The sequence below is a fragment of the Lepidochelys olivacea genome, assembly GCF_965140295.1.
Source record: "Lepidochelys olivacea isolate rLepOli2 genome assembly, chromosome: 13".
Lineage (NCBI taxonomy): Eukaryota > Metazoa > Chordata > Testudines > Cheloniidae > Lepidochelys > Lepidochelys olivacea.
Window position 1 is genome coordinate 24,760,009 of NC_140423.1, and position 17,123 is coordinate 24,777,131.

The 17,123-nt window shown below is 45.1% G+C and overlaps 1 long non-coding RNA gene across 1 annotated transcript in view; it reads right to left on the bottom strand.

Moving 5' to 3' along the window:
• Positions 1 to 3,919: 3,919 nt before the first annotated feature.
• Positions 3,920 to 17,123, bottom strand: part of LOC311529665 — a 184,143-nt gene continuing 170,939 nt past the window's right edge. The window contains exon 3 of the long non-coding RNA XR_014713856.1: positions 3,920 to 4,198. This is a non-coding gene — a long non-coding RNA (uncharacterized lncRNA). The remainder of the gene's footprint in view (positions 4,199 to 17,123) is intronic.

Consider the following 17,123-nt stretch of genomic DNA (forward strand, 5'->3'; position numbering starts at 1 on the left):
TGTCTTGTGTAAAACTTTAGGGGAGCAAGGGAAGGAGGGGAGTTCGGCATCTTAACTTTTGCTTCCTGTTGTGACTAGGCTGACAATCTGACCTCTGTGTGTTTTACCTGTAGCTGCTGCCATTGTGGCCTCGAGGGGTTCCTCCTCCACACCCCGGAATGCCTGAGCCAGATAAAGGAGAACCCTGGATGGCATGTTCATCTAGATCCTGCAAGCCAGTGCTGCACTGGACTGTGAGCAGGGGGCCTGGAGGGTGAATGTTGCAGACTGGATGGAGACAGAACAGACAGAAGGAAAGGCCCAGAAAAAGGACAGAATAAGGCGTCTCTGTCAGAAAACAGCGGTGCTGCACACTCTTCTGACACAACAGGTTCATCAATCACAGGCTTGTCTCCCTTTGCAGTCCATGGAGAATTCCATTACAGCCCCTCACTACATTCCACATGGCATCAGGGGCTGCTTCCCTACCCCGACCATTTCACACTGGGGGACAGTAAGAGCAAACACAGCTTCACATACACTGGCCTGTGAAAGCCACAATTGCTGTATGTCTAGCTAAGATGGCCATGAACGTCCTTTCCCCTTGTTAAGTTCTGTTCTATTACTTATTAAGTTTTTAAATATATTTTATTTTAAAATTGCACAGAGCATTTGTCGCACTGGCTTTGTTACTCAATATAGTTCTATAATTTGGAAAATAGTTCACCTTAATTAGTTCACAATATCTGCTGCAGCAGTACTGAAAGCACCCACTTACTTGTTATTGTACAGTGTGACATAACTCAGAGGATCAGTGACACACACAGTGTAATGATCAGAAATGTATAGCAAACACCACAGAATTAATAGGTGCATAAACAGTGGCATATTCATAGTTGCACACCAAGCACCATACATCACATCAGCAGGGCCAGGTAGATAATGAATTACTGTGGCTCACTGTTAAAGTGCTGTTTCAAAGCCTCCCAGCTGTATATCTCCATGCTGAGCTCTTCTAATATTTGCTGTGTCTGGGTGTTCAAACTCACAGCAGACAGCCCTCCATCCTGGCGGTAACTTCCCCCACTTTGTTTAACAGATATTATGAAGAACACAATAGGCAGCTATAGTCATTGGGATTTTTTTCACTGAGATTCAATCTTGTAAGCAAGCAACCTCTAGCATCCCTTCAATCTATCAAAAGTGTATTCAACTGTCATTCTGCACCTGCTGAGCCGGTAGCTGAATCTTTCTTTGGTGCTGTGGACATGGCTGGTGTATGGTTTCATGAGCCAAGGGAGCAAGAGATAGCCTGGGTCCCCCAGGATCACTGTTGGCAATTCAATATCATCAATGGTAATCCACTGGTCGGGAAAGAAATCCCCTATTTGTAGCTTTCTGGACAATCCTATGTTCTTACTGATGCGAGCATCGTGCACCTTCCCTGACCAGCCAACACTGATGTCGGTGAAGCTTCCCCGATGATCCACCACTGCTTGCATAACATAGAAAAACAGCCCTTTCTGATGTACTCTGGGGCAAGGTGGTCTGGTGCCAAAATAGGGATGTGTGTGCAATCTATTGCTCCACCTTAGTTGGGGAACCCCACTGCTGCAGATCCATCCACTATGTCCTGAACATTGCCAAGAACCTTAGTCCTGAGTAGCAGCAGATGATTAATGGCCCTGCACACTTGCAGAACAGTGGCCCCCTCAGCAGATTTTCCAACTCCCACCCCACTGATCAGTAGCAAGCTGGAAGTTTCCAGAGTGCGATCGCCACTCGCTTCTCCAGGGTCAGTGAAGCTCTCATTTTGGTGTCCCTGCACTGGAGGGCTGGGGCAAGCTCAGCACACAAATCCAGAAAAGTGGCCTTGTGCATACAAAAGTTCTGCAGCCACTGCTTGTCTTCCCAAACTTGCATTATGATGCAATCCCCAGGGCCGGTGCAACCACTAGGCGAACTAGGCGGTTGCCTAGGGCGCCAAGTGGTTGGGGATGGCCAAAAGCGTGCTCCGGGGAGGTGGTGGAGCGGAGGTGAGCTGGGGCAGGGGGGCGCGGGGAGGGCCACCTGCAGCAAGTAATGGGGGGGGGGGCAGCGCCACACAGGTGAACCGCTCCCCGCCCTAGCTCACCTCTGCTCCACCTCCTCCCGAAAACATCCTTGCACCAGCCCTGGCAATCCCACCAGTCAGTGCTTGTTTCTTGGGCCCAGAAACAACGCTCCACCATTTGCAGCTGCTCCTTGAATGCCACCAAAAATCTTGAATTGATTCTCGCTATGTCCCACAGCAATCTGCCCTCTGGGAAATCACGTCCCTCAGGGCTCTTCCTGTGGTTCTACAAACAGCGGAGGATCATGAGTCCTGTGCTTGCAACACTCAGGACAACAGCGCAGAGCTGTGCAGGCTCTATGCTTCTGGCAGACATGGTAGACAGCAAGGAGGGCCATGAGGGTTTGTGGGAAGTTTTTTAAAAGGCACAACAATTATGGGATACAGATGACATTATGGAATGGAGGCAGCTGCATGCTGGGAAGTCACCCCTGCTCCCAGTCACCCCTGTGTAACTTGTTTCTGACGCAGCATGTATTGCCAAAACTTCCCAAAGGACAGTGGCTGGACGGTGGCGGGTTGCACGCTGGGATACCTACCCATGGTGCACTGCACTGTGCATCAACACAAGCACTCCTTATGCACATGGCACAAATGATATACTAACTGTGGTGTTACATCAGCAAAAAAGTTTATGGCCTCAGTCACCCTCCCACATTTTTGTTTTTCTTTGAAAAATGGCTCAGTCAATCCATGATTTCTGTGCCGGTACCAATCCATGGAAGCCTAAATGCCTTTGAGGATCTGGGCCTTTGTTCCCATCCTCCCTCCCTAGGGCGAGGCATCAAAAAACAGAACAGAAAAGGTAGAGAACAAATGCAGCAGAAAATAATGTCAATGTCTTAAAGAGACAGGGCAGTCGGAAAAGAGAACTAGACTGCTAGATAGATCTAACCCAGAGGATACCCCAGCATAGTAGGCTTACATGTCCACCTCCTTCCCTCTCAGTGCTATGGTACAGATATGGGTAAAGAGAGCCCCATCAGCCACATTCTCTTTTAAGGAGCCCTCTGGCTTCCAAAGAGGAGTTTTGGGGTTTTCCCCCATTCCCGTTCTCTCTGAGATCTGGTGTGCTCATCACATAGATGAAAAAAGAAATTCTCCTTTTGAAGAGACTGCGCAGGAAGCCCACTGCACAACACATGCATCTGCAGTCACAGACCATGCTGTAGATTCTCTGCAACTCACCTCCAGGTTTTGCCTCTCTATGGAACTCTCCTTGTTCTAGCAGGTTTGGAAGAAATCCCCCACTGTTGTTATAGTGAGGCTGCATTCACCATCGTGGGAATGACAGCACCAAGAGGACTCCAGGCATTTCTACCACCATCTCAAAACCATATGGTGCTTAAAAAAATACCAGCAGCCATCCATGGCACTGTCTACATCAGGGCTTACACCATAGCACCCCAGGTAGATATGCACCACTGGGAGATTTCACCCCAAACGCTGGTTCCATTGTGGCATGTTTCGATGGTCCATGGTATTTCTTCCCAATCAACTTCTTGTTTCTTGGAACTGAACAATGATTCTTTTCCTGTTGATGGAGGATCAAGGTGGAGCCAATCAATTAATACCCCTAAAAAGTGAATCCACACACACACAAAAACCTGTCATTTATATGTCTGGAAAATAGCTTAATTTCTGCATAGTCTGGTGGTCTTTTTCTGAGATTCTGGGGGAAGATGTGCTAGCAGCAGACAAAATCAGACATTAGCCCGATCAAGCAGATAGAGAACAGAATAATTATTAAAATAACAACAGTGCTTGGCCCAGGCCCAGATACCAGGATAAACCGTGTACAAATCATTATTTATTTTTAGAGCTGGGAGCGATTTTATTTTAGTACTTCAACAGCAAGAGAAAATGTAGAAATCACTGCTTCTGCAAAGCACTCTGTACATGTCAGTAATAGGTACAACTCACAGTCGGATATGATGGTTAAAGCCATTTAGTCTGCTCCACTGATGGATGGAATTAATCCCCTTTCCAGTGCTGATTTGGGCATGTGGCTGACAACAGTTTTCTATAAAATGTCCAGTCCAAAGGTCGAATCTTTCTCCTATTGTAGTTAACAGCAAATTTGACTTCATTGCAGAAGAACTGGGCCTGGAATAACCAGAGACAGGACACATCAGATTGCCAATTGCGGGAATTTATTTTTCCCAGATAAGCCAGCCCTGGAGTAATGAAAGAACACCAGCCCCTCAGTCCCACAGGATTTTTGGGGGGCACTGGGTTCGTAAAACACAGAACTCAATCAGAAGAAAACAGACACTGCACTGACATTTCTGTCTCCATACACACACATATGTACAAGTCACAGTAGATCTGGTGACCTTCCTGAATAAAACTGTCTCGTATAGGAATTGAAATATGATTCTGAAAAGTCTCTGTCATGATGTCAGAAACACTTACATTTTTCATACTTACCCTTACATCTTTTTACCTCTCTGAAGTTTTTCAGCAATTTCCCTGCCACATTTGCTGTCTGTCAAAGACTTTTGTTCTAATTTCACCCAGGATTAACTCTCCTAAAGCCAAAGGTGTTACCCCAGCAGTGAATTTCATCCATTTTATTTAAGTTAAGGATGTAAAATGTTAACCAGCTACCCGGTAAGCATTAGTCTTACCGGTTAACCCACCTTAAGCATTAACCCCTGGGCTTGTCGCACGCCAGCTGGAGTGGCCCCACGCCGGCCAGAGAGGGTGGAGCAGTGCTGCCCAGCCACAGCGGCCCCAGCCGCACCGGTCCCGGCCCCAGCCCCAGCCAGAGGAGACCCAACCCCAGCCATGCCAGCCCCGGCTGGATTGGCCCCAGCCCTGTTGTCCAACTGGCCCTTTAATTGGTTAACCATTTAAATGAAATATTTTAATCGTTTAAAAGGTTAACTTTTTTAATGGTATTTACATGTCTAATTTAAGCAGGGTTTTTCCAGACCCCACTACCAGCATGTCCCTTCATAAGAATGGCCATACTGGGTCAGACCAAAGGTCCATCTAGTCCAGTATCCTGTCTTCTGACAGTGGCCAATGCCAGGTGCTTCAGAGGGAATGAACAGAACAGGTCATCATCAAATGATCTATCCCCTGTCGCCCATTCCCAGCTTCTGACAAACAGAGGCTAGGGACACCATCCCTGCCCATCCTGGCTAATAGCCATTGATGGACCAATCCTCCATGAACTTATCTAGTTCTTTTTTGAACCCTGTTATAGTCTTGGCCTTCACAACATTCTCTGGCAAGGAGTTCCACAGGTTGACTGTGCTTTTTGTGAAAAAATACCTCCTTTTGTTTGTTTTAAACCTGCTGCCTATTAATTTCATTGGGTGGCCCCTAGTTCTTGTGTTATAAGAAGAGTGAATAACACTTCCTTATTTATGTTCTCCACACCTGTCATGATTTTATAAACCTCTATCATATTCCCCCTTAGTTCTCTCTTTTCCAGACTGAACATCTCTTTTCCTCTCTTTAATAATTATAATGTTCATGCAACCTTAATTCAGCCCTTTGTCTGTATGAATGATGATACAGCCTTTCATCACACATGGTTTTTTCCTGGGTATCCCTGCCTCATTCAGTGCACGGGATGGCTAGTGTTCAAGGAATGAGACAGCTGTTCATTGTTTCTTTTTATCCTCATTCAATAGCCCCTGCCTTATTTACTGCACTCGATCCAAATCCTGTTCTGGATTATTCATTTCCATATAGACTTTTCTGTGGTGTTCATCACCATTCTGCCTCACAGATATTAATGACATTATCACCGCATCTCCCCTGGGAGATGTGAGAATTATTAGCCCCCTTTTACAGATGGTGAAGCACAGACAAACTGAGTTGCATGAGACACAGAGCGAATCAAGGGCAGTGTCAGAATTAGAACTCAGGATCTCCTTCCGCCCAGTGTTGTGCCCATTCCTCCAGACCACATTGCTAAAGATGCAGGGCATCTGCAGCTCCCATCGACTTCAGTTGCAATTGTGAGCTCTCAGCACTTCAGGCCCCAGGGCGCCCAGAAAATGAGAGACACGCAATTAGTGACCACCCGCAAAAATTCTGGGGTTAAGTGATTTGCCCAGCATCACATAGGACCTCCGTGGCAGAGGCAAGGAATTCTTCCATGTGGCTTCCACCTGCCTTACTCACAAGTCCATCTCTCTCTTGGGGCAGTGGCCTGCCTTGTTCTCCACACACCTTCCAATGCAAATGCAACAGCCCCATTCTGTATGCAGCCCTAATTCATTCCCTGAGCACTGTCCGTCCTGTGGACTGAATGAGGCAGAGGTCCTTTGGAAAACATAGCATGCATTCATATAATTAAGCATTGTCATAATGCATACACACAGCAGGACTGAATTAAGGCTGCACACGCAATCTAAATGTTGGCATTTCTTTACTTTCAAGAGCTTGACTTTGCAACCTATGTAATATCTTGGTGTCGCTGGGAGTGGTGGGGGTGGCATCCCAGTTCCAAACATGCACCGTCATGCGCAGTCCCAGTCAAGGAAGTTTATTCTTTTATAACAACGGTTAACAAACACCCAGGCGGCAGTCTCAAGTCAATACCTGACCCCCAGGCTTCAGGGCCACCCCTCCCAGGGATCTCTCGCTTTGCAGCTCCTGGCAGCTTCCTTGTCTCCTCCCACTCTGCTCCCGCCTTGGAGCTGCAACTGCAGGATTGTTTCCTTGAGCCCCTGGGCCCCTTACTCCCAGGGACCCATCACAAGGGTTAATGCTGCTCCAGGTGGCCTCTGCTGACCAGAGGTCAGCCTGTCCCAGTCCTTCCTCCCAGCTGCCTACTAGCAGCATTTTATAGGCTCTCTTTAATTAGCTGGATTGGGCTCACCTGGTTTGATCCAGCCGTGATAGACGGGGTCTGACCATGGTCATACCTTCAGATCACTTCAGCAGCCTATGTGAAAGAAGCATCTTAATCCAGTTCCGAAGGCACACGCACCCAAACGTTCGATGCTTATTGCTCATTAGCTGAGGACGGGGCCTTGAACCTCCCTTTTACAGCTGTTGTGGGAGGCAGAGCCGGCAGCACATCAGCACATACAGGCCTTGTCTAGTGCGGGGAATTTTTGCTAACTTTTCCTACCACACCTACCACTGACTCAGCTCCACTAGCAGTCGCCAATGGAAACAGGCTGCTGGTGACCACCACTAACTTTTAAGCATCATTTTGTGCAGGCCAGCTCTGTTTCCACAGGGTTATACGATGCACTGGCCACCTGGAGCCTTGTTGACACTAGGGTTCCCACCTTTGCTAGCACTGATGGTGCTGAACCAGTGCAAGCAACGGTGAGAAACTCTAGGAAAAATATTCCAGTATAGTTATACCATGGTGCTGCCATTATCAACACTGTACCTGTTCTGTCAATAAACAGAGCTGCAGTCACTCGCAACTGTCAAAGACAGTTGCCTTTCATAAGTGTGGAATTCACTCAAAATGTAATTCTTTTTAAAAATCTTCATTTTTGTTTGATTTTTCTTTTAATCTGGGTTGCTGTGTTTTGCTCCATTTTATTTAACGCAGAAAAATACTAATTACACACTGTCAAGATCTTCGGAGAAAAATTTAATATTATCTTTTGCCGCGAATAAGAAATGAATTGAGGCGCCATTCCAAATCTGGCAGCAGCCCCGACTCTGACGTGCCAAGGACGATAATAACTTTCATCACATACTAATTGTCTTGTTAACATGGATTATGCAGCCAGCCAAATAAATGTCATTCGCACTTTTATGAGGAAGAGCATTAATCTAAAAATCGGAACTGCGTAATATTTTTTCATCTTTTCTTTTCTCCCCGTTCTACATTCACAGCCTAAAAACAGATTACAGTCTATAATTTAATCCAGGGAGACAAAGCAACCTTCTGCTGGACAGTTTGCTGCTCCCGGGGGATCCCATCTGAGATCAAGGTGATCAGATTTTTAAAACAACAGGCCTGATTCTCATTTACACCACAGCATCTGTACAGCACTCTGGCAACGTACAGGGCCTTGACACTGCCAGATGGGCATGCAGTGTCTTTAGGGTAAATGAGAATTAGGATCCTTGCATCATTATTTGCACCAGTGGAATCTGATTCAGGCCCATGGGGCCAAAACGTTAGGCCACCCAGTAGGGAGCTCAGGAGGTGATGCGTCTCCCAGAACGACCCAGTGCACAGGGGGTGCATACGCATCCACAGGCTGGTGCAGCACACTCCTCCTCTGCTGGCTGGGGGAATGCAGCTGTGCCTGGACCCCATGCAGGAAATACAAGGGAGAGAAGACTCTTTGTGCCCTCACCCCTTATGCACCCATTTGGGGGCCACATCATTTGTTGATTTCAACAAGTTAACCAAAAAACAAGGGGTGCTATATATAAAGCGGAGCATACAAGGACTTTTTGAAGCCACTGCTGACAGGGCTGCAGTGCATTGGACATATTTTCCACCATTAAAGATGCATTAAAGAGAGCAGAGACGTGCATTGGTCTGATCTTTTTTGGGTCCCTTATTCAAGGGGATCACCCTAGTTTTTTCATCCATGGGGCAAGGCTGATGTAAGTCGGACTGGTCTTGGCGGCTGTGATTGCAGAGCCATTGGCCATTATCTTTGAAAACTCGTGGCGAACGGGGGAAGTCCCAGATGACTGGAAAAAGGCTAATGTAGTGCCAATCTTTAAAAAAGGGAAGAAGGAGGATCCTGGGAACTACAGGCCAGTCAGCCTCACCTCAGTCCCCGGAAAAATCATGGAGCAGGTACTCAAAGAATCAATCCTGAAGCACTTACATGAGAGGAAAGTGATCAGGAACAGTCAGCATGGATTCACCAAGGGAAGGTCATGCCTGACTAATCTAATCGCCTTCTATGATGAGATTACTGGTTCTGTGGATGAAGGGAAAGCAGTGGATGTATTGTTTCTTGACTTTAGCAAAGCTTTTGACATGGTCTCCCACAGTATTCTTGTCAGCAAGTTAAAGAAGTATGGGCTGGATGAATGCACTATAAGGTGGGTAGAAAGTTGGCTAGACTGTCGGGCTCAACGGGTAGTGATCAATGGCTCCATGTCTAGTTGGCAGCCGGTGTCAAGTAGAGTGCCCCAGAGGTCAGTCCTGGGGCCGGTTTTGTTCAATATCTTCATAAATGATCTGGAGGATGGTGTGGATTGCACTCTCAGCAAATTTGCAGATGATACTAAACTGGGAGGAGTGGTAGATACGCTGGAGGGCAGGGATAGGATACAGAGGGACCTAGACAAATTGGAGGATTGGGCCAAAAGAAATCTGATGAGGTTCAATAAGGATAAGTGCAGGGTCCTGCACTTAGGACGGAAGAACCCAATGCACAGCTACAGACTAGGGACCGAATGGCTCGGCAGCAGTTCTGCGGAAAAGGACCTAGGGGTGACAGTGGACGAGAAGCTGGATATGAGTCAGCAGTGTGCCCTTGTTGCCAAGAAGGCCAATGGCATTTTGGGATGTATAAGTAGGGGCATAGCAAGCAGATCGAGGGACGTGATCGTTCGCCTCTATTCGACATTGGTGAGGCCTCATCTGGAGTACTGTGTCCAGTTTTGGGCCCCACACTACAAGAAGGATGTGGATAAATTGAAGAGAGTCCAGCGAAGGGCAACAAAAATGATTAGGAGTCTGGAACACACGACTTATGAGGAGAGGCTGAGGGAACTGGGATTGTTTAGTCTGCAGAAGACAAGAATGAGGGGGGATTTGATAGCTGCTTTCAACTACCTGAGAGGTGATTCCAGAGAGGATGGTTCTAGACTATTCTCAGTGGTAGAAGAGGACAGGACAAGGAGTAATGGTCTCAAGTTGCAGTGGGAGAGGTTTAGGTTGGATATTAGGAAAACTTTTTCACTAGGAGGGTGGTGAAACACTGGAATGCGTTACCTAGGGAGGTGGTGGAATCTCCTTCCTTAGAAGTTTTTAAGGTCAGGCTTGACAAAGCCCTGGCTGGGATGATTTAATTGGGGATTGGTCCCGCTTTGAGCAGGGGGTTGGACTAGATGACCTCCTGAGGTCCCTTCCAACCCTGATATTCTATGATTCTATGATTCTATGGTCAGACGGCAGCCTGTGGTAAGGTTGTCAGTGATAAGATTGCAAAGCGTGTAGCAGAAGTTATTACCGAGCAAGGGAAATAAATCATCTGAGCCAAAGTTGATAATAGGAAGGATAGTGGATAGGAAATCCTAATCAAGAGATGGACGCTCATAAAAATGCAGGGGAAAAAGTCAAGGGAAGTCTGAAGCCAGTCTATTCTTAGTATGGGGCAGATGGAACTCTGAGCACGAAGGAGGTTCTCACCTTAAAAGTGTGTTACTAGTATGGAGACAGCCCTTCCCAGACAGAGATGTAAGGAACATTGGGAGTTAGAGGTCAGAAAACATTCACTATAGGGCTGAGAGAACCTTGAGGGCTAGAGAAATAGCAACAGCTCCATTCCAGTATGACATAGAGCAGCCCCTCGCTCTAGCGTGGGAAACAGGGAACTCCACAAGTTGAGATTGAGGCTATGAGTATGCTGGGAACTGAAAATAGGAAGACAGCCCTCTCCCACTACCAGAGAGAACTCCAGGAATTAATGCTGCACAGCTCGAAAATTCTGCTAACCTTAAACAAAAAATTAAAAAGTAAACCCCAACCTAATGCAGAAACTCGTGTTGATACTATACAGTCGCTGGGCTCAGCAGTGGAACTATCAAAGTGGTGAAATCAGTTCTGCACTGCAATTCGAGCAAAAGCTGACAGGAAGACACAATTAAAATAAGTGCTGTAATTTCAATTAACTGTTCTCCCCAGCAGCTTAGGCCTGGAAAGTATTCTTAATAGATCTCTTCCACTGCAGTGCACAAACTCTAATGCAACCGCTTCCCCAATTACTGGAAGTTAGTAGAGTGAGGCAGCTCTCTCACAACACTTTCAATTGTGATTTGAGGATCTGTCTGTCATTATCGGGCCAATTCATGTACTGAGAATCTAAGCAGGGTAGAGAGTGCAACCATTCTCCAGATAGTCTATCTACTTAGGCTTCCATTTACAAGTTTTGAGAGGTTGCAGTTTGCTCAGCTTTCATGGTTCCTGGCACAGTGCTAGGTTCTAACTTCTAACTTTGGAGCTGGAGAGCATCCTGATAGGTTTTAGGCTTTCATTTTCAGGTTACAAAACAGTCTCCTGGGGAACTATGTTCCATCCAGGCCCACTGCTGATTCCTCAGACGAGCGCATGATATTAAATCATGTCCAAGTGTGTAAGACAGCCACCAACTGACCTGCACGTTCATGAGAAATGTTAAATTTACTGCCTGGGCCCCTGATGTGCAGAAGTTTCACAAGCCTTTGGCAGGAGAGAATTTAAGGAAGGAACTATAAGTAAAGCAGAGCTGTCCCTTTAACGCCACAATACTTGAGCATCAGAATACTCTGTAAGGAACAACGTGCACGTTTTGAACAGGGAAGGGATTAAACTTTTGAACAACTTGTCTATGGATGTGTTGGATTCTCTGTCATTTGAGGTATTGACATCGAGACTGGATGTCTTTTAGCTCAACCACATGTTATGCTTAAGGGAGCACTTGGTGAAATTCTCTGGCCTGAGTTACATAGGAGGTCGGACTAGATGATCAAAATGAACCTTTCCGGTCTTAAAAACCTATGGACTCTCAAGCTCTAGCCCCGCTGTGAGGGTTATGCCTGGGGTAAGTCCTTCCCTTCCAAAGAACTCTCAATAAGTTCCCCCCTTCCGTCCCCCAGAAATGTACCAAGTTTTCAATAGAGCTGGCTGAAAAATAATCAGCAACAAATTTTCACTTTTTTTTTTTTTTTTGGTCAAAAATGTTTTACAGTTTTGATGAAAAATTACAAGAAAAATTGAGTTTTCTGCATGAAGTGGCACATTATCAACAGCCTCTTCACATTTTTTCCCTATAGTTTCATCGTCATAGCTACAAGAAAGGCCATCTTGTGATTAAGGCGCAGGGCTGGGAACCAGAAAACCCGGGCTTTAGGAATGGCTCTGCCATACGCTTCCTGTTTCTTCGGGCTTGTCTACACGGTGGGCTGAATGCACTCAGGGGGGGAGGGAGGGATGATTTCTAAAGCACACGCGTTGCAAATTAATTGGTCCATGTGGACCCTGTTGGTGCACCTTATCATAGTGCTGTTTGAAACAGTACTATCTTAAAGTGCACGAGGGAACCCTTAGTGCACGTCAGCAAGGTTTACATGGACCAATTAATGTGCAACACAGTGTGCTTTAGAAATCACATCCCCATAGAGCGCATTACCATCTACCCTCATGCAGACACAAGCTTTTAGCATCTTTGTGCCTCCATTTTCCCCCATCTGTAAAATGAGGATAATAATACTGACCTACCCCATACAACACTGTAGTGAGGCCACTGGTAAAGTGTTTGTGAGGTTCTTTGAAGTTCTTAAATGGAAAGGACTTCACAATTTAGAAAACATGTTTTATGGTGACTGAGCTCCTTAAGTCTATCTATTTAGCTTAACAAAGTGCAGGCTAAGGGATGACTTGATTACAGTCTATAAGTGGCTACATCAAGAACAAAAATGTAATAATGGCTCTTCAATCTAGCAGAGAAAGGTGCAACACAATCCAATAGCTGGAAGTTGAAGGTAAACCAATTCAGACTGGAAATTAGGCATACATTTTTAACAGTGAGAGTAATTAACCGTTGGGAGAACTTACCAAGGGACATGGGTTGTGGTGGATTCTCCATCACAGACCATTTTTAAATCAAGATTGGATGCTCTGCTATAAGATCCATTCTGGGAATGATTTTGGGGCAGGTCTCTGGCCTGTGTCATACAGGGGGTCAGACGAGATGATCACAGTGGTCCCTTCTGGCCTTGGAATCTATGAATTGCTAAGTATTATCTCATTTTCTCCTGCAGGAATTTACACCTGCTGCATTTCTCTTCCCTTCAGCTGTACATATCTTGCTCCCTTCTTGTTTCATTTTCTCCTTGTTTTCCCGAACAGAAAATAAAGGGCACGTCTTTTTTCACACAGCTACACTTGTCTTAGTCTTGGGAAGAATGTTAGACTCCCAAGTGCTGGCCAGGATACGCACCTATCCTCAGGTAACAGCATTTTCAAAATTATTAAAAAACAAGAAGCAAACCTTTTTTGTCCAAGCCAGCCTCCAAATGGCAAGCCTCATACTTTGCTAACTAGAGAAATTAAGGGTGGCAGAATTGTAATCCCAGCACGATAACTGAAGATGAGTCAAGGGGGTGATGGTCTAATCTGGAGTCTAAGGTCAGAGTTCAAATCAGAGCTGGGGTTGAGGTTTGGAGTCAATATCACCAAAACATCTTCTAAGTAAGATTTTGCCCACAAATGGATGATATCTCAGGAGATCACCAGCTCTCACAATATTTCAGCAGCACTGAACCAGAACCCAGAAAATAAGCCCCCTGTGGTTTGGTTCTGACCCATACTCTAAAATTTTGTGTGTTTCAGCTCCACATATTCAAATCTGAGACCCCTATGATGGGTTAAGGTCTGATATACTGACTTGTCCATCTGTACTGATCCAACCAGCAGACTAAATTCGCTGACGAATCTTGGTCACATGCCATCTGAATGTGACCCCAATATATTGCCATTCTTGAACTTTTAAGCCATTGGACTGGCACTTCAAATTCTTCAGTTTAATGTTGAGGGTCTGTCAACAGCCAATGCAGCATCATTAGTGCCCTAGCCACTTGTCACAGTATTGATGTAACCTGTCTGCAAGAAAGTCATGTTGCTATCAGTGTAGCATGATGTTATGGTATTGATGGCTTTAACCTCATCTCATACTCCCCAGATGTTAAACATGGTGGTGCAACATACACATGTTCCAACATCTTTGATGCTATTCCACTCTCTCCATCCAGTTTTTACAATGTGATCCAGGTTGGAAGCTTTAGGATTGCCAACGTATGTGTGCACTTTTGTAGCTGTCATTGCAAGGTATTTACGTGCCAGTTATACTAAACATTCATATGCCCCTTCATACTTTGGCCACCATTCCAGAGGACATGCTTCCATGCTGATGATACTCGTTAAAAAAATAATGCATTAATTAAATTTGTGACTGAACTCCTTGGGGGGGAATTGTATGTCTCCTACTCTGTTTTACTCACATTCTGCCATATATTTCATGTTATAGCGGACTAAGATGATGACCCAGCACATGTTGTTCGCTTTAAGAACACGTTCACTGCAGATTTGCCAAAACACAAAGAAGGTACCAATGTGAGATTTCTAAAGATAGCTACAGCACTCAACCCAAGGTTTAAGGATCTTAAGTGCCTTCCAAAATCTGAGAGGGATGAGGTGTGGAGCATGCTTTCAGAAGTCTTAAAAGAGCAACACTCCGATGTGGAAAATACAGAACCCGAACAACCAAAAAAGAAAATCAACCTTCTGCTGGTGGTATCTGACTTCAGAGGATGAAAATGAACATGTGTCAGTCTGCTCTATTTTGGATCGTTATTGAGCAGAACCCATTATCAGCATGGACACACATCCTCTGGAATGGTGGTCGAAGCATGAAGGGACATATGAATCGTTAGCTCATCTGGCACGTAAATATCTTGCAATGTCAGCTACAGCAGGGCCATGCGAACACCTGTTCTCATTTTCAGGTGACATTGTAAACAAGAAGTGGGCAGCATTGCCTCTTGCACATGTAAACAAACTTGTTTGTCTAAGCAATTGGCTGAACAAGAAGTAGGACTGAGTAGACTTGTAGGCTCTAAAGTTTGACATTGTTTTATTTTTGAATGCAGTTATTTTTTGTGCATAATTCTACATTTGTAAGTTCAACTTTCAGGACAAAGAGGTTGCGCTACAGCGATTGTATTAGGTGAATTGATAAATACTACTTTTTTTTTTACAGTGCAAATATTTATAATAAAAAATTAAGTGAGCTCTGTGCACTTTTATTCTGCATTGTAATTGAAATCAATATATTTGAAAATGTGGAAAACATCCAAAAATATTTAAATAAATAGTATTCTATTATTGTTTAACAGCATGATTATTTTTTCAATCGCATGATTTTTTCAATTTTTCAATTTTTTCAATCGCATGATTAATCATGATTTTTTTTAATCGCTTGACAGCCCTAATTCCCACAGTTGCAGTTCTTCTGATCTCATCACAATGCCAATCCAAACCCAAACTCACACTGCTCTCAGGGGAGAATGAGCATGCCAAAGCAATCAGTCCAAGGGGGCCTAGAAACACGAGTGGGCAGGAGGCAATGAACATTGCATTGCTGCTGGCTAGCTGCTGCCAAAGCAGGATCCCAGGGGCGAGAAATGCACTGTCCATCCAAGTGACTCCCTTGCTCCCCTTAGATCACATTACAACATGCCCAAGGGGAAGAGTGAGGGGGGACAGGCATGACCAAGACTCCAGATTGGTTAGTATGCACCGTACACATACTGCTAGTGATACAGAGAAGGGGGGCAGGGGAAGAGGGTGTTCTTGGGACAATGGGCCCCAAAGTTTTGATGCGTCCAAATCCAGCGAAGTCTAGGGTTGCCAGTTTTGGTTGGACGTATTCCTGGAAGTTTCATCACATGACATATTCTTTAATTAAAGATTAATCTTTAATTCCTGGAGGGTTGGCAATCCTAGTAAAGTCTAAATGCCCAGTCCCCTTTGGGTGTCAAAATGTGGGTTGGCAGAATCATGCATAGTCCAAACAGGTTCATATTTATTTCCCTGAACCATCCACCTAGTCCCAATGGAAACCCCTTCATGCTGTCAGGTACACACCTCTTTCTTCTAGCAATCCCCATTTCTGTTTTTAGCACCGCTTTCCTTTAGACCATTTTCAAGCGAGGTGTGTGTGTATATGTGTGTCCGAACCCCTGTCCTCTCCTCTTGCCTCCATCCTTTTTAAATCATTCTCAATAATGGGTGTTCTCCACCTCTGACTCTAGGTCAATATCTCATTTTTCTCCAAGGAGTTTGAATTATTGGAAAATATGAAAGCAAAATTCCTATTTTTTTTCTTGTTTGAAACAAATAATTTCACCTAGATGGCTGCAGCAAATATACTGCAATAACCAGACTCTTTTCTGTAAGGGTAAATTACTTAGCAGTGGTACCAACGAGGAGCGATGCTGGTTTATCACATCAGATGTAATCTTTCTGTAATGGCGGGGGATGCTTTTAGAAAAATGCTTTTTGTCATTGTCCACTATGTTGGTGCATCCAATTATGCTGCTTTCATTTCAGATCCAAGGGATGCAGCTAGAAGGAGAGCTCAGCAGCCTCAATATATGTGTGTGGAATAGACCCAGCTGGGGTTACAGCAGAATATAAATCAGTGTGTGTCCTCTTCAGCAAAGCAGGGCACAGAACTTGGCCTATTTCTCATAAACTGCCTCTGGGCACTTTGGGAAGACCCTGAAGATTATTACATTTTGAGGAGATACACCCAGACAGTGGAGGCCTTAGGGCGAGGGGAGTCTTGCACTCCCATTCAGAAAATTAGTTCATGTGGAGCACAAGCCATACACAGTTCCCATCTCCTACATTGGAATTGCTGCATTGGGGCATCTCAATGAGCCACCTAGACACACATCGCCATGAGAGCTGGTTGGAAACCGGGTTCCCCTCCTCCCATGGAAGATTTCAAGATTCTGGTGAAAAAAATTGAAAATCAAAATATTTTCATTCTGAAATGCCATCACCAGGCCTCACAGGAGTTGTAGTTTGGGTACCTCATGTTCCATTTTTTCTCTATAGACCAGGCTCCTTGGTTGGCCTACATCTCTCAGAATGCACCACAGGCCCCCCTCTCAGTGAAGAGAGGCTGACCATCATGGTAGTTACATGATTGCAGGGCATCCTAGGAGATGTCATTTGGATGGGGATCCCAATCCACACATGAGAACAGCAGCATGAATCATGTGAATGGCAACTCTCATGGTGCAGAGTGGCAGCATTTCAGAATTAAAATATTTCTGTTTTCAGGAGTTCCATTTTTCA